The following is a 25547-nucleotide window of genomic DNA, read 5'->3' on the forward strand; positions in this document are numbered from 1 at the left end:
TCACACTTACTGACTACATAAGTAGCAGCTTCTCGTGGAATGCAGAGAACTTTCTGGTGTTGCGTGACACTTGAGGAAAAGAAAAAAGGCCCTGTTTGTAACCTTAAGGACAAACTGTGCAGTCTGGCTCAGAGCTGTTTATATGTGAAAGCAGCAATAGCAGTCGTTTGGTTCACTACATGTCAAAGGTCACTTACAAGGAAATTGTATAAAAAATACGCATCTGATCTTGGCAAGACTGATACAACACTTACCATTGACTCCTCTTCTTCCTGGTTTGCCACGTTTTCCTGGTGGGCCTACATATAAAGAAAAAAAAAATGGAATTATTTGTTGTCTGATTTAAGGATTTGGAAAAAATCCGGCTGTAAAACCAATAGCATTTCTGATTTTTCTGCAATATTGAAAACTTCACTCAGGAGCACATACCAATCTGGTCTCTGCATGCTGTGGTACAGTTCTTCTGTTGTTAGCACATTTCTAGGAACTAATTGACTAAATGTTTATTGTTACAAATTACTTTGTTCCTCTAATGGGTAATTATTTTGAAATGTGAAAACACAGAAGTTGTGATTGAAGTGGTGCTCAATACATAAATCACATTGAATTACACTTATTGTTGTTTTCTGTGCAGTCTGGTTTGCCTTTCAGCTTGACGGATGCTGCTGTCAATGCACCACATTGCAAACAAACTCATACATGAAGACAAATCAGTTTCCCAGCCAGGATAAGGAGACAATAGAGGAACCTTCACTGTTGAATTCCATTTTATTCCCAGTTGAGGCAAACTCTTCAAAGTACTGAATTACTTATGCTCTGGCAATTAATTTCTTTGCAAATTATGACATTATTATAGACTCCTATTTGAGACTAAGTGACTGATCACAGCCAAAATAGAACCATTTGTTAACATACAATGTTAATCTAAAAAAACTATCATTGAAACCTCTACAGAATACATGCATTGAATGATGCATATTCATATTCCATATGGATTGAAATTTGTTAGCTGACTATTTTCCTGAACTGGTGGTTTGCAGAGCTGCTCCCTGGAAGTGATTTCCCATTACACTAGATCATATCATACAGGAAAAGGCAGTCGTTTTGAATGACTTGGAATGCCTATTTACATATAAACATAAATGTATCAGGGCTAGCCTGCAGTGGCCACAGGCCTCTCACAAACTGAAAACTACCATAGGGCTGTTTCAAACCATCCCCCTACTTGCTAGGTGCTGCTGAAAAGTTTTTATTTTAGTTCTTCTGTGCCTCTAATTCTTTCACTTTAACCATCTAATGCCACAATGACTAGTGCTATCTTACAGGATTACTTAGGCACAGAAACAGGCCATTCAGCTCAAGCAATCCATACTAGTATTTATGTTCCACTCAGAATCATGCAATCCCTACAGTGCAGAAGGCAGCGATTTTGCCATTGGGTCTGCACTATCACTCCGATGATCATGGCAAAAGTGAGAACTGCAGATGCTGGAAATCAGAGCATCATTCTAATCTACACTCCGATGATCATCCCAACTACACCCAGTCCCCTACTCTATCCCTACAACCCTGTATTAGCCATGGCTAACCCATCGAACCTGCACATCTCTTGACAGTATAGGGCAATTTAACATATGCAAATTTGTTGGATTGGCAATCTTTGATCTGTGGAGGAAACCCACACAGACATGGGGAGAACATGCAAACTCCACACAGACAGACAGTCACCAAAGATTGGAATTGAACCAAGTCTCAGACGCTGTGAGGTGGCAGGGTTAACCATTATACCATTATGGTAACCTCATGTCTCCTTTCCTCATCTGACTCGAACAGAATGATCCCCCACCTTCTTCATTTACCTATCTAGCCTCTCCTGAAGTGCGTCGATATTCTCCATTTGGACTGCTCCCTGTTGTAGTGAGTTGTACATTCCAGGTAAATGGATTCCCTATTTGATTTCTTAGTGACTACCTTTTAATTGATGGCTTTTTGTTTTGCTCATGATTTTTTTTTAAAATACCACTACACTTCTGCTTTACAGCACCTGTGAAGGGTTTTTTAAATAAGGTATATAACTAGACAATTAGCATCTCCTTAGATGAAGAAAATAAAAGACCTTTCACAGTTTTGAAGACCTCTCACAAGTAACTCAACCTTTGATAAACTTACCAGTTATTCATTTAAACTTGCAAGCGTATTTTTTTACAAGTTATTTTTTCTAAGTTCTTATTTGCTTCTTGCAGCCATGTTCTGCAGAGGACATTGCTTGATGCCATTCATATTCTCAATGCAAGTTTTCAATTAGTTTCTGAAGTGGGAGGTGGAGCACAGGTTTCTCAGCATTTTGTAAAATCCATTTATTAGACTTTTTTCTTCATTGCATGTATTCAAAATGAGTGAGTTATCACTTACCTGCAGGTCACATGTAAATTTATGTTCCACTTGACAACTCCAGGCAAACTGTTATTTAGTTGTTGCAATCAGAACTTTAAGATTTAATCCACATAGGGGATCACTTTGTATGAAGATCTTTTAATACATCTTAAAATTAACTGTATCCAACTGTGAACAAACTAGGGGCAGGGTTTTGTCCTTTCAGTCAGGACCTTGACTCTGGGACCAAATGGATATACAACCACAGGTGTGTGTGTGAACAGTCTCTCAGCTGTGATTCCTGCAAATTGGCCAGTTGGTCAAAGAGTGGCCATCATTAAGGATGGTGGATGAGAGCTTTGAGCTGGATGTTAAGAGAGGCCCTCTTATGGAAACAGCACACTACCTTTTCTCCTAGTAGGAGAGAGACAAGATAGAGGCACCCTCTCTCCAACCTCTTACGATTTCTAGAAAAAAAAATTCTGTAGTCCTCCCCACCCATTCACAGACTTACCTAATTGGCTATTCACCATCTGACCACCTCCATGCTTCTCCACAAAAAGGGCGCTAAAAGAAGATTCCTTTGTGAATTGTTCAAGCACATTCCTTGCATTGACAGTTCCGTAAAAGACAGATATACAATTTTTGAAGATATCCAAAAAGGAGTAAATATCCTGCTATGTACCTGGAAAATATTACTGTAAATTCCCATTACACTGAACTACTAAAACTGTAGCTAAATACATTATTCCCCACAAAAACAAAAAAAAATTAAAATCTACTTTTGTTTAGACAGAAGGACTGCTGAAATTCTCACACTTGGGCTGTTCAAGTTCCTCATAGCCAATGACGTATTTTTGAGTATTGCGATTCTGTCAAGTTCCCAATCATGAGGAAAGTGGATATGAAACAAAAATGATGCTGTTGAGAGATAACGAGTCTCCACATCCACTGGACTTCATTGTAATGTGATATAAGGCACGCAAATTACATTTCATTTATTTGAGATTGGATTTTTGTATTTAAAATAGTGGCATAAGGTTTCCAGTGTCATCCAATCATTAACATATACCCATTTCTATAGCAATGGGGATTTATTTTCTTAAAAGTCAGGTTTTGGAAGTTAGTGGGAATTTGTTTACATTGGGAGAGTGTGATGCATAAAACTTTCAAACATAAAATTCTGGAATTTTGAGGGGTTGGGGGGGGGATGGGCGCTGGTGAACTTAAAGGGAACATGAATAGTTTTTTTTAAAAAATGTTTTCTTTAGAGTTTAAGTCTGGGCAGTTCTGCAGACTTTGAGGCAGTATTTGATAGCATAAAAGCAGATTTTCTGAGAAACTAAAATCATCCTAGAATTGTTAAAAGTTAATGTAAGGACTTCAGTTTAAAGCTCCATACCAGAAGTGTTTGGTTAAAACCCTAGATTATGTGAAGCTGAAAAAAAAGTCAGTTATATGAATCAGAGAAGAGATAATCAGATGATCATGACCAAGAATTGAAGCCACTTACAAGCCAAACCTTGAGGAGTAAAGGCCATTCTCTCTAGTGTTGGAATATGTAATGAGATGCTATTGGGTTTAATGGGATTACATTTTTAGCATAAGTTTCAAAAACTATTTTCTTGACTGATGTTTAAAGGTTAAGTTAATCTATACTATATTTCATTTGCATAAAAAACTTCTGTTTATTGTTAAACGCTAATCTGCAGTATTTTGTATTCAGCGAATAAATATCTTGTAAAACCAAAGAAAAATAATATCTGTCAAGCCAGATTTCAGTCATCAATCAGGGATAATAAAAGCAAAATACTGTGGATACTGGAAATCAAACACACAATGCTGGAGAAACTCAACTGATCTGGCAGCATAGGAGAGAAATGGAGTTAATGACGAGTCTGGTATGACCCTTCTTCAGTGTGAAGACTGGAAATTAGTATATACAACTCCTCTCTTCAAGGAGGAAGGAGACAGAAAACAAATCTATAGGCCAGTTTGCTTTGTATCTGGGTGTAGGAAAGATGGTAGAATTGATCATTCTAGCTGTGCACTGAGAAAAACAAGGTGGCAATGGGTACGCGTCAGCAAGGTTAGTAAAAGGGAAATAATGTTTGAAGATTTTGAAAGAGTAACAGATTGTGAATAAATGGGAGCCTACAGATATACAGTACTATAAATTGGATTTCCAGAAGGTATTTGAAAATGTGAAGGCTACTGCAAAAACAAAATATAGTGGGGTAAATATTATAGGGCATAATATCTAAGACAGAAGACAGGCATACCCCATTTTCTGCCTAAAGCAAAAGACGGTCTTTGCCCGATTGGCAGGATGTGGTCAGTATAATCCCACAGGAGTCTGTGCGGGGGTCTCAACTTTTTACATCAAATGGGGAGGGGAGGGGAAGCATGGTAGCTAATTCAGATAACACCAAGTTAGGTAGGCAAGTACCTTGTGAAGACGACAAAGTTATAGGCAGATTTAGATAAGCTGATGGAGTGGAAGTTGTTAACTTTGGCAGGAATATAATTAAAAAAAAAGCAGAATATTACTTAAACAGATAAAAAGTACACAGATTTCAGGAGTGCAGAAGGATTTGGATATTCTAGTGCATGAGTCACGAAAAAGATATAACGTAATCAAGTAGTGAATGGATTGCTATTCTTTAAATGAGAAGAATGAACATAGAAGGATGGATGTTATGTTTTGTTGGACAGGGCATTGATGAGACTACAGTTCAAATACCGTGTGCAGATTCAATTTCTTATTTAAACGATGGATATAAATGCATGGGAGACAGTTCAACGAATATTTATATCTGACCTGAGCAGGTTGTCTTAGGAGGACAAGTTGGACCAACTAGTCTGGTTTCCACTGTAGTCGAGAAGAGAGTGAGGAGGTGATATGATTGAAGTATATGAAATCCTGAATGGTCTTGACAAAGTAGCTTGGAAAGGCTAGTTCCTCTTGAGAGAGTGTCAGTCTGGAAAAAGGGACCACTGTGTTCTGAGTAAAACACAGATGAAGAATTTTATTCTCTTAGAGGGCAAAATTTTGAGCTTTCTGCTTCAGAAAGCAGTGGAGGCAGGGCAATTGAACATGTTCAAGACAGGGGTCCAAAGATTCTTGTTAGTCAGGAGAATCATGGGTTATTGGGGAGGTAAATATAAAATGTGAAATTTGAAATCAAACAGATCAGCCATGATCTTATTGAATGGAGGGGACAGGTTCAACGTTCTGATTGGTTTACCTCGGTTTTGATTTCACATGTATGTATGTTTTGACATTTTCAAATTTAAGTTTTTTTTTTAGGAAAAAGTACCATCTCAAATTTACACAATGCATATGTCAGTTGTCAGCACATGTAACTGGGAGAAAGGTGGTACTACGCATCCTTCATCCAGTACTCATGTGTGCTGACCTACATGGTTTTCCTTATCCCCGTGTACAAATTCATCTTCCTCTTCTCTGTAGCCCCCTACAAGAATTCAAATTCCTCCAATTTTAACCTTTTTTGCATCTTTCCTTCCATTGTGGCCATAGCTGCAGGCTTCAAAGTGTGGAATTCCCACCTTTTAAAACTCTCTACTTCACTCATTTTTGAACAAAAAAAAAGAGCACTCCTAAAAGGCTCTTTGGTAAAATCTTACTCATCTGTCCTAATTTCACATTAAATGGTATCATACAATGCAATTATCTTTTGCTTTTATCTTTGGTGATTTCCACCCACCCACACACACACACACACCAGAAAACAAAGCTTTTTTGAGCAAAAAGTAAACATAATAGAAAATGCTCAGTTGTATTAACTCCATGGTTGTGCAACAGAGTTAGAGTCTGAGAACAATTCATTGGTACATTTCAGCAATCAAAAACAATTTTCCTCAAATATGGATAATTAGTTCCCAGAGTATCATGGCCAAGCATTTGCTTTTTGAAGATGATTTCAAATATACAATTGAATTTGTAAATACGATTGGACTGAACTCAAGACAAATTGCTTGCACCTGCTCAGCTGACTTGGCAATGAAACAAAAAAAAGAGGAAAATATCTTTAAGTTGAAAGCAAAGTCAAATGTCAGTTTGCTGAAACAAAAAGTATTGGTTTAAGGATTAATTCAGAAATCACTTGTCAGTAAACTTGTGGTATTACTAACAAGACTGTGAATCCTGTGGAAAGATGAAGTTTTGGAGTAATAAAGTGACACTTAAAAACACAAATGAAATTGATTCCATCTATTAGAATTCCCAAAACCAACAGATTCTGTCAGGAGAAAAATTCACTACTATTTCATCTCTAATTGCAATGAAGAGCACAAATAGCAGTAGGCTGATTAAAATGTGCTTGACTAGGAGTTATCAAATAGAAATTGAAGATGTAGCATTGTTTCTTTCTCACTTAGTTTTTTTATTTTAAGCACAACTTAACACAAGTATTTAACACCAAATAAAATAAATGTAATTTTGTTAGAAGCTGTTGCTTTCTACAAATTGGATTAGTTTTAAGTACTGCATCAGGCAAACTATATTGTGTACAAGTTCAGCAATTCATGATTCACTCCATGCTGTACGGTTTAGGGTACATGAAAGATAACAGAAGTTGTAAGAAGCAAGGCTTAAAATTGAACATCAGATTGTAGGTATGATAATTTTGAGATTAAATTTTGATGCCACTCACTGGGAAGTTTAAAGATATTGAACTCGGCATAGATGGAGTTGAGGTATGTGGAATCAATAAAGCTATTTTGTCTAGTTGAGGAATCAATGACAGAGGGTCAATTAAGCTACGTTTTTAATAAATGGAGTTAACACAGTGATTAAGAAAACATTCATACAGCCCTTTCAGACACCATGGAATGCAGTTACGGGTAATAATTAAGATCATTGCATCTTTTAGGATAAAAAATGTGGCTAATAGGATTTGTATCCCAAATCACTTACTAGAAATTATTGTAAATCAGTGAAGATAAAGAGAATGAACAGGCATATTGGAGAACTTAAAATGAAACAAGAGCAGGTCCTTATGTTAATAAGCACAGTTTAATAGCTTAAAGGAATAGGGAGGGGAACAGGTTATTTTGAGCAACTGCAGTGCAATATTGACAGTGTTGTAAGTCAGTTTTGGATCATGAGATGATAGAAGGCCATCAACTGGAAGACTACCTGGAACAGGACCTGGACTGGTGGGTGGGTGGGAGCAAATAAGTAAGTGGTATTATTGCTAGATTATTAATTTAGAGAGCCAGAGAATATTCAGACCCTGACAAATGGTGAAATTTGAATTGAATAAAAGTCTAGATTAAGAGTCTAACGATGACCACAAAATCAGTGTGTTGTGTCAATAACTGGCATCTGGTTCACTAAGAGAGAAGTCCTGGTTTGGCCTACATATGATTTCAGACCTACAAAGTGATTGACTTGTCCATCCCTGGATTGCCCCATAAGGCAGTAAATGCTGACCCAACCAGCACTGGTCACATCTTGCTAATGTATTTAAAAAATCAAATCACTGTGACAAGCCAGTGTTTACCAAATGAAAATTGCCCAAATAAAAATGTTTAAATTTTGATTTTTGTTGTAACTTCAAAAAGGTTTTCCAACATCATGTCACATTCAAGAGAACATTCAAAACATTTTAACATGTTCTAAAATTAGTCAATTTACCATTCACTGTGCTGCATATGAAGAAATCAGACATAAAGTAGAACTGAAAAGTTATCTTGATGTACCCAAATAAATGTGATGGCACCACTCCCTAAAAAAACAGTTACAACTATAACAATAGGTTAAGAACTTGGACACTGAACACTACAGCACAGAAACAGGCCCTTCAGCCCATCATGTCTGCGCTGATGCCATTCCAAACTAAATCTCATCTGCCTGCATATAGTCCATATCTCTTTATTCCCTGCCTTTTCATGTATCTGTTTAAATGCTTCTTAAACAGTGCTATTATATCTCCTTCTACCACCTCCCCAGCACATGCTCCAGACACCTACTACCCTCAGTGTAAAGACACGCCTTGCACATCTCTTAACTTTTCCCCTTCTCATTTTAAACCTGTGGCATAGTATTTGACATTTCCACACTGGAGAAAAAAAAACCCAGACTATTAAAAATAAATTTAAAAAAATTAAAAAACAGACAATTGAAATCAATACAGTACGTAATTAGTTTGCCTTTGAAGCTTTCAAATCAGTAGATCACCAAGATCTACTCAGATTCACGTGGCAAAACCTACAAAAAAACAAACAAATCACCTGTATCACCTTGGAGTTACAAACAAACATTTCCCTCATTGGTACCAAATAAAAAAAAAGATACATAGATTGGACGAATGCCAATAAACTGATCAATTGTCCCAACAGCATGTCACCACATAAAATGAATGGAGTAGTTGCATCAGCCAATTATAATGCCACAGACTAGTGGATGCATTTATAAATCAAAAGAGGGAATAGTACAATTAGTGCAATTACTTGTCACTGCATAGTGGGGAGAGTTAAGATAATAACCCCTAGCCAGCTGTGTCCTTGCAGTCATGAACTTTTAGTTTTACCAGCAGTTAATATTTCAAAGTATTACAGGTGATTAATGAGAATTTGCTGACTACAAAGGCGAGTCAAAACTAAAATATTCTGTAGTTAAAAACAGATGTTTAATTTGCTAAAGAACCTTAAGCAGTTAAATATGTGGGATTTGTTTAGTGCACACAGTCCTGGTTGTTATCTGTTGATTCACTACTGGTTGAGCCTGGTGCTCAAGGTCAGCCCAAGACTCCACCTTTTTCCTTTTGTCATGTCTGGTCTGCCTTGGTAAACCGATTGCAGTCCTTCATGGTACAGAGCAGAGGCATCAGTGTTTACTTTTATTATCTGCAGGAATTCCAGGTTTCAATCCTCATCTGCAAGGGACAAAGTGTATGAGTTTAAATGCATCTAAAAGAAAATTTGGAACTTCCAATGCAGTGTTGGCACAGCCATTATGATCAACCACTTTTTGTTCAAAGATGTGGTGAAGATAAGTAAGTGATGCAGAGGGGAGAGAAAGATGGAAGTGTATAATTGCAGAGACAAAGATCAAAACAAGCTAAAGGTCCAAATGTGATGACTCAAAAGTCATCATGTAAGGACTTAAGGCCTGAAAGCAAACAAAATCTTAGAGGATTGGTATACCTAGCCTGCATCAGGTGATGAGAAAGAAGCAAGCTAGCTGGCATTCAGGTTGGTCTCAGAATGAATTCTAGATTGACAGCCAATCACTCAACACTACAAGTTGCCTTAAGGATATGCAAAAGACTCCTGTGTGCCTTCTGTGATAATGAAAACGTCGGATGGCTTGTCATCCTGCTTCCCTCAAAGGAGAGTCCTGAAATTGCTCCTGTAAAGCGTGCATTTTTGTCTGATATACAGGAATGCACCAAAAGGTGACTCATTTTGCTTTTATCATTTGATATAGCATGACATTTAAAAGCCCGACAGAGCCACAGTTATCTTCAGAATCGGATGAGAGCACAGATCGTTGCTGCCTCCCTCTTGAAACAGGGCCATCATACACACAGTTCCTAATTTAACAGGACTGAATGTTCCTGTTCTCAACTGAAATGGAGCAAAACTGCTCAAGACCACTCCTCCTTCACTGCCTATTCCATGGAGCAGAGGTCTTTACTCTTGCTTGCTGACCTTTCTCCTCTAGATCCTCCAAAATCACAATGATAGACTCCGCCATACCCCCATGTCACCAGAAGTTGACCTAGAGTATCTGAGAAATATTCTCCTAGCATAAAAAAAAGGGAGGCAAGCTACAGAAGCCTACATGGCTAAAAACAAAAAAATCCAAATGCAAAAATCAATCAGCATTAATCAAACTGTGGTCGGGGAGCCTTTGCAATAACAATAGCACCAGTGCTCAAATCCAGTGTTAAGGAGGTTTCTAACAGAAGCAGAATCCTGAAACAAGTGTCGTTCCTTCACTTTTTACAGACTGGGCAAGATTCAGGTACATGTTCATCTCTTTGATAATTACAATACACCCCACACAAGCTGATGCTGGGCACACTTCTAACAGACATGCGATGAGTGACATTTAAGCAATACATCCTCAATCAAATTGTAATGAACACAATACAAACATGTACATTGTGAATGATGCCCATTTTGGAATGATGTGGTGTTGGAATGAGGATTTCTGGAAGAGTGGCCAGAAATCAGTTCCACCAAACATCCCAATAAATGATGGTTACTTAATTTACATCTTATTTGAAGACTAATTGTATATCTGAAACTTGACAGTTCAGCAAGGCCAGCGGTTGCCCTATGATACAAAGAATGCCAAATACAGACTGCTGTAATAAAGTAGTAAAATTGTTTAAATTAAATAATTGCTCTGTTTAAGGCTGTACTGTTTTATTCTTCCTGCCAAAAGTAAATAACATCATATTTTCTCCTATTAAACCCCTCTGCCAAATGTTTGCACACAATCGTTTTGCAATTACCCTCATGTATTCCTCACATCTTCCGTGACTTCAGCTACCATGACCTTGCTAATGTAAGGCATTGACGTAAAGTCCCAGCACAGATCTCTGTGGAACACCACTTGTCAGTCAGAATAAAGATCCATTTATGCATATTCATTCTGGTCAGCCAGTCTTCAAACTATGTTATATATAACATGATATATGTTACCCCCATTCCATAAGATTTTACTGGAACTAACAGTAGTCATGATCCTGTCATGCTGTTTCAGTCAAGTGCACATAGCATCTTTGAGCTGCTATGTTAAAACATAAGGTAGCTGTTCGACACTTGCTTCATGGACATCCTTCCACTACACAACCATAGATGGTCAGCGATTCTGAACTGAGAGCTATGTTCACACCAAGAACATTGTGAAGCCAATCATTGATATTCTCAAACAACTGCTTTCTGGGTTTTTAGATTAGATTACTTACAGTGTGGAAACAGGCCCTTCGGCCTAACAAGTCCACACCGACCCACCGAAGCGCAACCCACCCATACCCTTACATTTACGCCTTACCTAACACTACGGACAATTTAGCATGACCAATTCACCTGACCTGCACATCTTTGGACTGTGGGAGGAAACCGGAGCACCCGGAGGAAACCCACGCAGACACGGGGAGAACGTGCAAACTCCACACAGTCAGTCGCCTGAGGCGGGAACTGAACCCGGGTCTCCGGCGCTGTGAGGCTGCAGTGCTAACCACTGTGCCACCGTGCCGCCCACTGCAGGATTCCTGCTGTACTCTGCACACAATCTCATTCTCAGGAAGTTGCAGCCTTGGCCACTGACCTCTCAGTGATAAACTCAGGAATTGGAGGTAAAGGAACAGGGAAAAGTAGGAGAAAGAGAGGAGACATCAGGACCCCTTCACTGCCATCTTTAAAACCCTCTAACAGACCACCATACCATCCACTTGGCCAAAGTGGTTCTTTGCATCCTCCATGTCAACCTAGGCTTGTTCACCTACTCCCATGACCCTTTAATCATGCCTATCTGTGCTGCTTTACCCAAATCCCATGGCTGTTTATTTAGTGCAATACATTCTAACATTGTTTATTTCAGTTTAGATTTTGACATGTGGGCGTTGGCTTGTGTATTTGAAGAAGTGGGTTGAGCTTGTACTGCTAGAGCCATGATATTTTTAGAAACCAGTGCAAGGGAAAGATTTCTTGGTGTGATAATGGGAATTTGCTTTGAGAGAGTTTGAATGAGTGCAGAGGAAACCTTGAAAGAGTATTAGCTTGCTTTAAGTTAGATCAACTGGAAATTAATTTCCTTTCTTTGTTGAAAATAAAAGCTTGGAAAGCTTTAGTTTTCAGTTTGAAAGTGTCCTGGTTGGAGTTAGATATCAAAACTTAATTCAGAATAATTAGGAATCAAACTACTTCAGTGTAACGTGTTCCAGACCAGAAACGTTTGGTCGGAGCCTGAAGAGATTAACGCTGAGAAAGTCTACATTTGGTTGAAAATGATCAGGAAAGAGAGTTTTGAACTCTCAAGATTTGCAATTGGAAGAAACTGCTAAATTAAACCCATTAGAGAACTGTTTGTTTGTGTACTGCAAGATGACACTTATAATAAATGGGATTGTGTTGAAGCTTTCATGTTAATTACATAGAACATTGATTATTCTACTTTGTTTAATGAACTTCTGTTTTATTGATAAAACAAAATATGTAGTATCACATGCTTCTGTTTTAGTAATCACCTTGTTAAACAAAAAACAAAGCTTGATCTATTTAGCCAGATTTCAGCCTGGTATGTAAACTGTCTGGGAACAAAGAGCTGTGATCATATGACAAATTGGCACCAACTCACGCTAGCCAAGTTACCCAACCCCCCATTCTTTGCTCTTGCATGTACCATGCTAACTCATCCAATATCTAGCTTAGGAAGACCCAGGCCAAAATAAAATTGAATAGATTTACAGCGGTGGAAAGGACAATGGATGAGGACTTGCCATCTGAGGTAGTTTGGGCTGATGTTAGGAATAGGAAAGGTGAGGTCACCCTGTTAGGAGTCTTTTACAGGCCTCCTAATAGTCCTAGAATCATTGAAGAAAGGATTGGGAAGGTGATTCAGGAGATGAGTGACAGTAATAGGGTGGTTGTTATGGGGGACTTTAACTTTCCTGATATTGATTGGGAAAGCTATAGCTCAAGTTCGTTAGATGGGTCAGTGTTTGTTCAATGTGTGCAGGAGGGTTTCCTGACACAATATGTAGACAGGCCAACAAGAGGTGAGGCCATACTGGATTTGGTTCTGGGTAACGAACCAGGCCAGGTGTTAGAATTAGAGGTAGGTGAGCACTTTGGGGATAGTGACCATAATTCGGTGATTTTTACACTCGTGATGGAGAGGGATAAGTGTGTACTACAGGGCAAGAATTATAGCTGGGGTAAGGGAAATTATGATGCGGTGAGGCATGACTTAGGATGTGTGGCTTGGAAAAGTAGACTCCAAGGCAAGAGTGTAAATGATATGTGGAACTTGTTCAAGGGGCAACTATTGAGTGTCCTTGATAATTATGTACCTGTCAGGCAGGAAGGAAAGGGTCGTGCGAGGGAGCCGTGGTTTAATAAGGAATTGGAATCCCTTGTTAAATGGAAGAGGGCGGCCTATCTCAAGATGAGACGTGAAGGTTCAATTGGGGCGATTGAGAGTTATAGGGTAGCCAGGAAGGACCTGAAGAGAGAGCTAAAAGCAGCAAGGAGGGGACATGAAAGGTCCTTAGTCGATAGGATTAGGGAAAACCCTAAGGCTTTCTATAGGTATGTTAGGAATAAAAGAATGACTAGGGTAGGAATAGGTCCAGTCAAGGATAGTAGGGGGAAGTTGTGTGTGGAGGCGGAAGAGATTGGGGAGACACTGAATGAATACTTTTCTTCAGTATTTACTCAGGAACAGGGCATTGTTGTCGATGAGAATACTGAGTCACAAATAAGTAGAATGGATGGCTTTGAGGTATGTAGAGAAGAGGTGTTGGAAATCCTGGAAAAGGTGAAAATAGATAAGTCCCCTGGGCCTGATGGCATTTATCCTAGGATTCTCTGGGAAGCAAGGGAGGAGATTGCAGAGCCATTGGCCTTGATTTTTATGTCCTCTTTGTCTACAGGAGTAGTCCCAGAAGACTGGAGGATAGCAAATGTGGTTCCCTTGTTCAAAAAGGGGAGTAGGGATAGCCCTAGTAACTATAGGCCGGTGAGTCTCACTTCTGTTGTGGGCAAAGTCTTAGAGAGAATTGTAAGGGATAGGATTTATGCCCATCGGGATAGGAATAATGTGATCAAGGATAGTCAGCATGGTTTTGTGAAGGGCAAGTCGTGCCTCACAAACCTTATTGAATTCTTTGAAAAGGTGACGAAGGAGGTTGATGAGGGGAAAGCGGTAGATGTGGTATATATGGATTTTAGTAAGGCGTTTGATAAGGTTCCCCATGGTAGGCTACTGCAGAAAATACGGAGATATGGCATTGAGGGTGAGTTGGAGGTTTGGATTAGGAATTGGCTGGATGGAAGAAGACAGAGGGTAGTAGTTGATGGCAAAGTTTCTTCATGGAGTGCCGTCACTAGCGGTGTTCCGCAAGGATCTGTTTTGGGACCATTGCTGTTTGTCATTTTTATAAATGACCTGGAAGAGGGGTTAGAAGGTTGGGTGAGCAAGTTTGCGGATGATACGAAAGTCGGAGGAGTTGTTGACAGTGAGGAAGCATGTGGCAGGATATAGAGAAGCTGCAGAGCTGGGCAGAAAGGTGGCAGATGGAATTCAATGTAGCTAAGTGCGAGGTGATTCACTTTGGGAAGAATAACAAAAAGATGGGGTACTGGGCTAATGGTCGGATACTTGGTAGTGTGGATGAGCAGAGGGATCTTGGTGTCCATGTACACAGATCTCTGAAAGTTGCCACCCAGGTAAATAGTGCGGTGAGGAAGGCATATGGCGTACTGGCTTTTATTGGTAGAGGAATTGAGTTCCGGAGTCCTGAGGTCATGATGCAGTTGTATAAGACTCTGGTACGGCCGCATCTGGAATATTGTGTGCAGTTTTGGTCGCCATACTATAGGAAGGATGTGGAGGCATTGGAACGGGTGCAGAGGAGGTTTACCAGGATGTTGCCTGGTATGGAAGGAAAATCGTATGAGGAAAGACTGAGGCACTTGGGGCTGTTTTCACTAGAGAAAAGAAGGTTTAGGGGTGACTTGATTGAGGTGTACAAGATGATTAGGGGGTTAGATAGGGTCGACAGTATGAACCTTTTCCCGCGTATTGAGTCGGGTATTACAAGGGGGCATAGCTTTAAATTAAGGGGGGGTAGATATAGGACTGATGTTAGGGGTAGGTTCTTCACTCAGCGAGTCGTTAGTTCATGGAATGCCCTGCCAGTAACAGTGGTGGACTCTCCCTCTTTATGGGCATTTAAGAGGGCATTGGATAGGTATATGGAGGATAGTGGGTTAGTGTAGTTTAGGTGGGCTTGGATCGGCGCAACATCGAGGGCCCAAGGGCCTGTACTGCGCTGTATTCTTCTATGTTCTATGTTCTATGTTCTAGATATTTAATTTTTCTATAACTCACCATTTTCAGGAACAACATGCTACCATCATATTACATTCTTCTCCGATATAAACATCTGATCCCATACAAAGACAGGTGACAATAATGATAGTTCTCGATTTAAAACTTGGACCACATCCAGAATACATTCATTTGGAGTGAAGTAAAATCTGATCTCTACCACTTGTAGCTTCACACTGCCCAATAACTCATGGGACTGTTACATAATATCCTGTTGAGATGATTTGTGACTAATAGTGGTTTATGATATGCCTCCATAACGATGGAGGTTTTACATCACAACAGTATATTCAATAAAGTGTTTGAAGTTGTTTGAAGATAAATCCACTGATGAACACTTGTGCAAGATCACTTAATTTTTGGAGTGTGATCCTAAGAATCTTACAGCAATACTAAAAGTTAACCCCCAGGCCCTAAATTCTCTTTCCCTTAAACCATAAAATAACAGATTGCTCTCAATGCAAACATAAGAGCTCTTTGTTGTGAACTCCTGGATGAAGACCCGCAACACTGCACTCAAAAGAACCTGGTCCTCTCTTTGGCCTGCCTGGTAGTCCATTTACAGCCTTTTTCACACAAAAAACATACTGACACTGCTACACCAGCAGCTAGAAGCTGGGTGCATCTCTTTTAAAAGCAGCTTGCTCCAAGTAGTGCAGGCTAGAAGTTCAATTTGCTACCCATTCATTTTTCTGGGCCAGTTGCTGTGATCTTTTAACATTTTGATCGAAATGTCAAGAGAATCTCAAGGAATTTTATATCAGCAGAGAATCTTGGAATCGACAAAGCAGAGTTTTACGGAGCAAAATGAAACAAAATTTTTCTTTACACTTCCAGGATCTATAATGATATTGGTTAAGTTAAAGAATGAAAGTAATTAAGTGGATAGAGCATAGTTAGTTTGCATTTCCTTAAATGCTTTCAAAGATTTTTTTTTATCTTGTAAGCAACACAACCAACTTGCATTTAAAGGAAATGGACATTATCTTTCATTTCCAAATTAACACGAAAACTGCAGCATCACAAAAGCAGAAATGTGCTTTACTCAGTCAAACTAAAATACTGAAATTATTCAGGCACTCAGACTAAGAATATAAGCTGGTGTACCCAGGTATTACATAAAAATGAGTTCATTGAGACAACTGAGAAAGTAAATAAACAGCTGCCAGTCATGTGAAAATTTAAAGCACTACTTTCAGAAATAACTGAAAATTAATCAGTGCAAATTGGATTGGTACAGGAGAGATGAGCAGCATCTAAAATGAAGCAGGAACATTGACATTTACGAGCAAGGTTGATGTAATTAAGAATTATTGAACATCAGTGGAAAGGTATTCAATAGGCAACCACACAGAGCCAAAAACAACAGGAGCAAAACACAGAAGGTCACAAATTAAATGAAGTATATGTATTTATCAGATAAAACAAAAGCATGTGAAAGTATGCCAGAGTTAGTGGATGATGCAAAGCAAGCAATGATGTAGTAGGAATATTAAAAGGGTGACAAAAAAAAAACAAGTTGAGAAGGGATAAATGTCAACAGAAGAGAGGATAATAGAGCCCTCAAAGGATTAAAGAAATTAATCCTTTTCAGAGATGGAAAGCTACACAGTGAAGTTCACTGGTTAAGTACCCTTGATGTGAATATGATATTAGATAACCCAAAAGCACAATGTAATATGGAGTGTTGATTCATCTTAAGAATGACAGTAGTTTTTGCGAAAATAATAAGATGTGCATATAGAGGAAAGTCATTAATGCAAAATTTCCATCTAACAAAATTATAAACTGGAAAGTACCAAGTGATTGTGTGACCTTGGATTGCATCCTTCCCTATTGCCTCAGATATAGGGAGTGTCCAAGTGAACCAAATACATTACTGATCAATTACAGAAGAAATTGAAGTCCTGCCCCCTTTGCTGATACTGACCACAGGGTAATTTCAACAAAAATCAAAAGATACAAAATGGTGCTAAGCATTAGATAATTATTAATAGGATTAATCCTTTGATATATTCACAAAGGAATGTTTTTCCTACTTGGGGATAGCATAAGGGGAAGTAAGAAGTTCAATGTGACAACTGAAAATTAGTTGATCAAGAGGGCGATACTATTATTTTGAAATAGTTTGTGATGTCCAGGTCCTAAAAAAGATGACAAAGCAGAGACAAAACAAAAATAAAACCCTGCAGAAACCAGCAATTGCTGCAAAGTCTCAGCAACTGCAGAGAGAAATCAGTTAAAATTTCAGGTCCAGTGACCCTTCCTCAGAACAAAGCAAAAGTAAGACTCCTAGATCTTGCTAAGACTTAAGATTGTCTAAAATAATGCAGTTAATTACCCAGGGTAAGCTTGTGGATTTTCTGTACAAGAAAACAAAGTTGAACAAAGACTACATGGACTTAGAGAAAAGGGCGAAGGAAATGGGGTTTCTGCAGGGTCAAGCTATTCATGAAAAAAAAAATCCAGGCCTCAATACCAATTGGTAAATTGTAGAGGTAAGTATTCAAAAAGTGACAGTTGAAGCAGACTTTATGGGCAGAATCTTGTGGAGGCAGTGAGACTCTCCAGCCAGTGGCAGAAATCCAATGGACCTGCACATTGAGAAGTCCCACCCTCAGCTTGTGCCAAAGAGACAATGAGCAGACCAGCAGAGGGCCCTTTCCTGGGACCCCAAGGACAGAGGTTCCAAATGGGAAATTGTGCCTGCAGTCAGCATGACACCTGAGGTGCCACAGCAAAAGGACTCTAGGGCAGGTTAGTGATGATGGGTAGGGAGGAAGGCCCCCCGAGGGATTGGCACCACAGGGGAAGTAGGGTCATCAGCAAAGGTGGAGGAGTTTCAGCAGCTCCTCCTGTTGAGGACAGCTCACATGACCAGACATTGAGTGCCTTTAAATGTAGAGGGAATCCCACCCCAGAGCCCACCAGCAAACAAATTTGCTCCCAGCATTGTGAGGACAGTTGCCTGCTACTGGGTCAATATACTAATAATGATAGAATGAGGCCCTTAATTGGCCACAATTGGTGGCTGGGTGGAAAAAAAAACTTATCCATGGGCCTTCCCACCACAGACTTAACTGGGAAGGTGATGGAGTTGCTATCAACGACTCTCCTGCCACCAAGCTTGCTACGGAGGCAAGGACCAACATCCACGAATCAAACGTTCTTCCAGCCCATTTTTGTAATACTCTGGAACATTTACCAAATATCAATAGAACAGAGTGACAGGTATTCTTGCATCAATCCTAGTTCTTTAAATGCATTTACTTTAATTCTATATCCCTGCCATATTTCTACATCTTTTCAAATATTCAGTTAACAATATCTGCCTTAATGTCCCTCATGGTAAAACGTATTCAAAGTTTCAATATTCTCATGTGAAAAATATTCTAAATTCTTTCATTCTACAATTGATAATCTGCAGTTTATATTCCTCTCTCCATCAATACTTTGATAACTCAAACAATGGAATGGAAGTCACAAAATTAGCACAGTAGTGAGTAATTTTATGAGGAGATGGTCCATGTCTAATGGGTTTATATATTTAGATCATTTGCTAGCTTGTATCAGCTAACTTGTATTTTTCCAGGTATCACCGGTGGCCTCCTGAATCAGCTGATAGTTAACTGTGTGAAAAACCTGAGAGAATCATCACCTGGTTTAGTTGTTGGCGATGTGCTGAGCCCTGGTGTTGCTCGGATTCTTTGGGGGCTGAAGTTTACTTTCATAATTAGAAATTGAGAAATGATAGCGAGTCATGAGCAGACTGCCCTCCAATCCCACAGCATGGACTTCTCCAGTTTTCTACTTAGTTGCTTCACGTGTCATTCTTTTCCTGTGCATATGGTCTCTTGCCTCTCCCCTGTTGTGTTCATCAGGAAATGTCTTCCATTTCTCCATGAAGGGTTAATCCTGAGATGTTCAATTTACCTTTCTCCAGAGATTCTGCATGTCTCTAGCATTTTCCATTTCAAAATTTTATTCATGCACAGAAATAAATTGTTCAGGATGTTGGTTAAGCTTGCCCTCCTGGGTGAAACAATAGCTAGTTCAGGAACATTTAATCTTATTTTCTGATTTTGTGGTTTGTCCCTCTGGGAGATCCTGATACAATGGAGTGTACACTGCGTGAATATTGTTTCTGGTGTTGTTGAAAAAGAGCAATTATATCCTGCACATACATCTTGCTTTGGTATACATGCTGCAACTATGAACTCAAAATTAAAAACAAATTGTTTATTGCACAAGAAGACAAGATTAAAGACCAGCTGTTGGAAACACTTAGAATAAAAAAAAAGAACATTTTGAAACACTTAAAGTGTAATAACTGAAATAATAAGCAAGATTCATTGCCAGAAGCTGAGGTGGAAATTTCCCATGACTTGAGTGACATGGGCAACAGTGAGAAATATAGGAATTTAATAGTCAGAATGAAAAAGAATCAGATTCTTGTCGCTGAGAAAGAAGAAGTTTTTGATTTCCTCGAGGTTTCAGTGGGAAGATCAGAATCTCACTGAAAAGTGGCAACTACCTTATTTCCATGTATTTGCATCTCATTAGTACCTTGATTCACTTCACTTGTATGCAGTTTGCCATTTTTCAATCCTCACTGGAGAAGCTAAATAGTGACAATTCCGGACTTGGAAGTCCAAGAGGTTACCTATTGAATGCTGCTCACTTCTCCAGGCTTCCATTTTAATGTCCCTACACAGAAACATCCTGGAATGCTATCGGCCAGCATCTTTTCCATCCTGCATCCACCAAAATCAGCACGTGCAAACCACCATCCTCACCAGATTAACACAGCTCATTTTTAAATCAATTTGGAGTCCACTTCAGCCCATGGGGAATTCTCTTTGGAACTCAAGGATATCTGACTTGTGTCCTTCTCCCATTTTCCAGGTCACTTTGCACATACACATGCATCTATCCAAATGCACTAGATGGCTGTATTTTATGGCTTTTAGCTTAATTTCCTGGTAGTCATTCACTATGAACATTAATGAATTTGCATGCAGTAGCAGAGGTAGTGAGCAGCGGAGAGAAATTAATAGTGGATTGCTGGAAATCCTTGAGCTTTCTCATGCATTGGTGCGCATTCTGTCTGAGCCTGGAGAAGCACTGACTGGCCCAGTGTCCAGGCAGTTGGGTTTGGTGCATCCTCACATGGCCTGCTCGATGAGGGCCTCCAAGCCCATGAAGGAAATCTGGCTCCCCAGCTTTTCCATTTCCTCAGAGGACAATGAGGGAGGTCATTCCTGGCTAAACACCTAAAATTGGTCTGCCACCAATTTGTACTTTAGAAGATTCAGGCAGCAGTGGGCATTTCTTTCATCTACCACATGATTTGCACATGAAGGAAGCCAGAGAGGCTGATCGCATATGTATGAGCAGAAGCTGGAGTGAGGAAGGTTGCTCTGAGCTAGGAAGGTATACCAGCTATAAAACCAAAAATAACCAATAAGTGCAAGCCCAGTGCCAAACTTCACCACTACAACTCCCAATCTGGTGCTCTAAGTGTTGTTCAACGTTGTTGCTCAGATCATAATTAAATACTCAGTTAAACTTCCATGAACAAGGTTTTACTTTATGGGTCTAACATGAAGGAGAGAGAGTTAAATTCACAGATGGCTGGTTGTGGTGGCATCCATGCAGAGTTTATGTCAGAGTTTTCCCTTTCATCTGCAGCTTACATCAAATCCTGAAGTTGCCGTCAAACTCAGAGGGCTGATGATGGTAAAAACCTTCATAAAATCTGCTTCATTGTTCTTAAATCATAAAACCAGCATTAGTCCATTCCCTACATCACAATCAGTGACTCTACTTCAAGCAAAGAATCATTGGTGTAAAGCACTTTGCGACTGGAAATCCAGAAAAGGAGAGTTTTTTTTTAAAAAGAAGAAAGATATTTCACTAAATGTATTTACCACAAATTCTCCATTTTGACTGAATTAGTGCAAAATTCAGACATCACTATTCAAAATTTTCAGCTAAAGATTGGTCACAAGTCATCAAAATCTCAGAAGCAACATTGTAGAATTCAGAATGTTTCTACATTCACAGTAATCATTTATCATTACTTGACTGAGTTACATTTTGAACAGAATTGAACATTCCCATTTTAAAATCAGGTTGGTGTAGAGATAATGTCACTAGATTAGTAGCCAGAGACCTGAACAAATGCTCTGGGAATAGTGGTTCAAATTCCACCATGGAAGCTGGTGGTAATAATTAAATTATTAAATCCTGGAATTGAAAAGGTGGCTTTTTTGGGGTCACCATTACTGATATGGTCCTTGATGGTCATAAAAAGCCATTCTTTAGTGAAGGAGATCCACCATCCTCATCTGATCTGGCTTACATATGATTCTAGAGCCACAGTAGTGTGACTGTCTTAGCTGCCCCCTGCAATGACAAAGCACTTAATTCAAGTGCAATTACAGATGGATTTCTACTTTTCATTTAAAAATCTGGATAAATGAAGTCCATAGCCCAAGAAAAGGCCTTTCGGCCCATCAAGTCTATGCCAGTCAATAAACAACCACCTATCAATTCTAATCTGATTTTCCAGCACTTGGCCCAGGGCCCCCATCCCAGCCATTATTAACTTGAACAGGGAACAACTTTGACGTGAAGAACAAAAAAAAAATGTTGAAATCTATGCTGGGTAAATAAAGTAACAAAACAAAAAATTGTTTCAGCCAACATGTTTAATGACCTTGTAATTTCTTTTTTGTAAAAAGAAAACAACAATTTACATTCTGACTTACCAAAGCTGAACTAGCTAATTTCATAAGGCCAAGTATTGACTTCAGCCAAGAGAAAATATTTAACATTCTAAGACATGGTATTAATAAACACAACAGAAATTAAAAACATACAGCAAACACATCATTGCTCCAATGTCACTTGACTTGCTTATAGTCAAATTATTCCTCAGTTGGAAGCTCTCGTAATCTTGATCGAAGTATCTGGTCATTCAATTACCCAGCACAAGTCCATTTTTGAAGCAAAACACAAAAAAGGAGGCTGATACCAAACATCTCGTCTCTTCCCATCCACTGTTAGTATTCTGCAGGGACTATTCTGTGATATCCTGGTCTTCTATCAAACCTAGAGTTTCCTTGCTCCCCATAACACCTTCCTGTGCAAGTGCAGAAGAAGGTGTAACAGTTGTTCTTTCAGCTCCCCCCAGTCCTCAACGTCCATGTTCCCAAAAACACCTCCTAGTGTTTTAGGTGTATTTCCTTCAATATCATAGTCATTGCTCAAAATGATGCTTTCCTATACTGTAGTAAGGCCAAAATGAAGATTGGAGGACTGCTTTGAGTAACATCTCTGGTCTGTCCACAGGAGCAGACCCAACAATCTTACCACCTCAATAAACCAGCTCACTCCCATGCCCTCATTTTAGTCCTTACTTTGCTTCAGTGTTCAAAAACAAAAAAAAAAAGCTCAACACAAACTGGAGGATCAGCACCTTATTTCCCACAAAGGACTTTACAGCCTCAAAGACTCAATACTATGTTCCACAGCTTCAGAGTATGATCTCTGAAGAAGATTTTTCTTACATTCCCACCTTCTCCAGCCATTTCTTGTTTGTCTTGTTGGATTTACTCTTAGCACACTTGACCTATTTTCTCCTTATCACAGCTAACATTTACACAGAAGTTTACATATCTACCACTCCTCTACCACCATTAACACTACCTTTGTCTTTTTCTCTGGGTACTCACACCATCTGTTTCACTTGCTCCCCCTCCATCTGTTAAGGCTGTTTCCAGTTCTGAGGAGGAGGAGTTATACAGGGCATGAAGCATTAACTGATTTCTCTCTCCACTGATGCTGCTAGACCTGAGTTTCTCCAGCATCAATTTTATTTAAAGCAAAGCTGTTCAATCATTAATCACATCCGTTATGTTTAAAAAAGTCATATTAACATGCAATTTGTTAAACTGCATTTTGTGCATGTATATTAAAACAAGAAAGTAACAACCAACCAGTCAAATGACTTGTAGTCAAGAATTTGAAGTCTAAATTTCTTGAACCATGAGTATTTTGAAAAATGATAAAAAGCAATATTTCTATTAGAATATAAAGTTACCAAACCATAAAATCTACCATTTCATGTCACATGTGAATGATGATCCACTGTTTGTACAAATAAATTATACATTTACATTTGACATTTTATTAGAAATAATCAGAGCACAATATTGAAAGTAAATATTTCAATGTGTAATTATATTCACAAAATGAAGTGACAAGACATGGTTTGTCAAAGGTCACCTCAGGCGACTGACTGTGTGGAGTTTGCACGTTCTCCCCGTGTCTGCGTGGGTTTCCTCCGTGTGCTCTGGTTTCCTCCCACAGTCCAAAGATGAGCAGGTCAGGTGAATTGGCCATGCTAAATTGCCCGTAGTGTTAGGTAAGGGGTAAAATGTAGGGGTATGGGTGGGTTGCGCTTCAGCGGGTCGGTGTGGACTTGTTGGGCCGAAGGGCCTGTTTACATTTACATTACATTACAGTGTGGAAAGTGTAATGTAATGCAAGTGTAATTATACTTTGGAAATAGTGATACATGATATGTGTATTCTATTTCCAACAGTTCCCTTTTTTTGTTTAAGTAACACATCTGAAATACCAACAGCATAAATATGAACATAAAGTACGAGTTAGAAGCTGGAGTTGGTCCCTCAGCCTCTCAAGAATGCTCCACCATTCAATGTAATCCAATTGCTCTACACTTTCATCTAACCCCAATGACTTTCAACTTTTGAATATTTTTTAAAAGCAGAGGTAAGCAAAGATTCTACTTCCATTACATTGAGGAGTAGAATGCCAAAGATTCAACTCAAAAATATTCTCATCTTTGTCTTGAATGAAAGCCCCCAATTATAGATTCTTCAACAATAGAAAACAATTTCCATGTGCACTCTGTCTAGACCCCTCAGGATTGTATGTTTCAGACAATAGATTCACAGAGAATGTGCAGCATGGAAACAGACCCTTCGGTCTAACCTGTCCATTCAGACCAGATATCCCAACCCAATCTAGTCCCACCTGCCAGCACCTGGCCCATGTCCCTCCAAACCCTTCCTATTCATATACCCATCCAAATGCCTCTTAACTGTTGCAACTGTACCAGCCTCCACCACTCCTCTAGCAGCTCATTCCATACATGTACCACCCTCTGCGTGATAATTTTGCCCCTTAGGTCTCTTTTATATATTTCCCTTCTCACCCTAAGATTAAGCCCTCTCATTGTAGCATTTGTATCCTGGAACATGAAGTTGCCAGTCCTGCCCATCCCTGAGCCATGTTTCCGTAATTACTATGATATCTCAGTCCCATCTTCCTAACCATGCCACAAGTTCATCTGCCTTCCCTGTTAGGCCCCTTGCATTGAAATAAATGCAGTTTAATTTATTAGTCCTACCTTGTCCCTGCCTCCCCTGACTGTTTTTACCGAGAACAGAAGCGAGTCAAACAATGACTGCAGATGCTGGAAACAGATTCTGGATTAGTGGTGCTGGAAAAGCACAGCAGTTCAGGCAGCATCTGAGGAGCAGGAAAATCGACGTTTCGGGCAAAAGCCCTCCATTAGGAATACAGGCAGAGTGCTTGAAGGGTGGAGACATAAATGAGAGGAGGGTGGGGTTGGGGAGAAAGTAGCATAGAGTACAAGAGGTGGGTGGGGGTGGGGATGAAGGTGATAGGTCAGAGAGGAGGGTGGAATGGATAGATGGAAAAGATGATAGGCTGGTAGGACAGGTCACGGGGACAGTGCAGAGCTGGAAGTTTGGAACTGGGGTGAGGTGGGGGAAGGGAAAATGAGGCAGCTGTTGAAGTCCACATTGATGCCCTGGGGTTGAAGTGTTCTGAGGAGGAAGATGAGGCATTCTTCCTCCAGGCGCCGGGTGGTGAGGGAGCGGCGAAGAAACCCAGGACCTCCATGTCCTCGGCTGAGTGGGAGGGGGGAGTTGAAATGTTGGGCCACAGGGTGGTGTGGTTGATTGGTGCGGGTGTCCTAGAGATGTTGCCTAAAGCACTCTGTGAGGCATCCAGTCTCCCC

General features: G+C 39.6%; 1 long non-coding RNA gene across 1 annotated transcript in view; it reads right to left on the reverse strand.

Moving 5' to 3' along the window:
* Positions 1–253: 253 nt before the first annotated feature.
* LOC148147527 (uncharacterized) overlaps positions 254–25547 on the reverse strand; it is a 52279-nt gene continuing 26985 nt past the window's right edge. Inside the window, exon 3 of the long non-coding RNA XR_015759649.1 lies at positions 254–299. This is a non-coding gene — a long non-coding RNA (uncharacterized LOC148147527). The remainder of the gene's footprint in view (positions 300–25547) is intronic.

Source organism: Chiloscyllium plagiosum, unplaced genomic scaffold, assembly GCF_037043375.1.
Source record: "Chiloscyllium plagiosum isolate Xiang-an unplaced genomic scaffold, Cpla_swu_hap1 HiC_scaffold_16, whole genome shotgun sequence".
In the NCBI taxonomy this organism is placed as follows: domain Eukaryota; kingdom Metazoa; phylum Chordata; class Chondrichthyes; order Orectolobiformes; family Hemiscylliidae; genus Chiloscyllium; species Chiloscyllium plagiosum.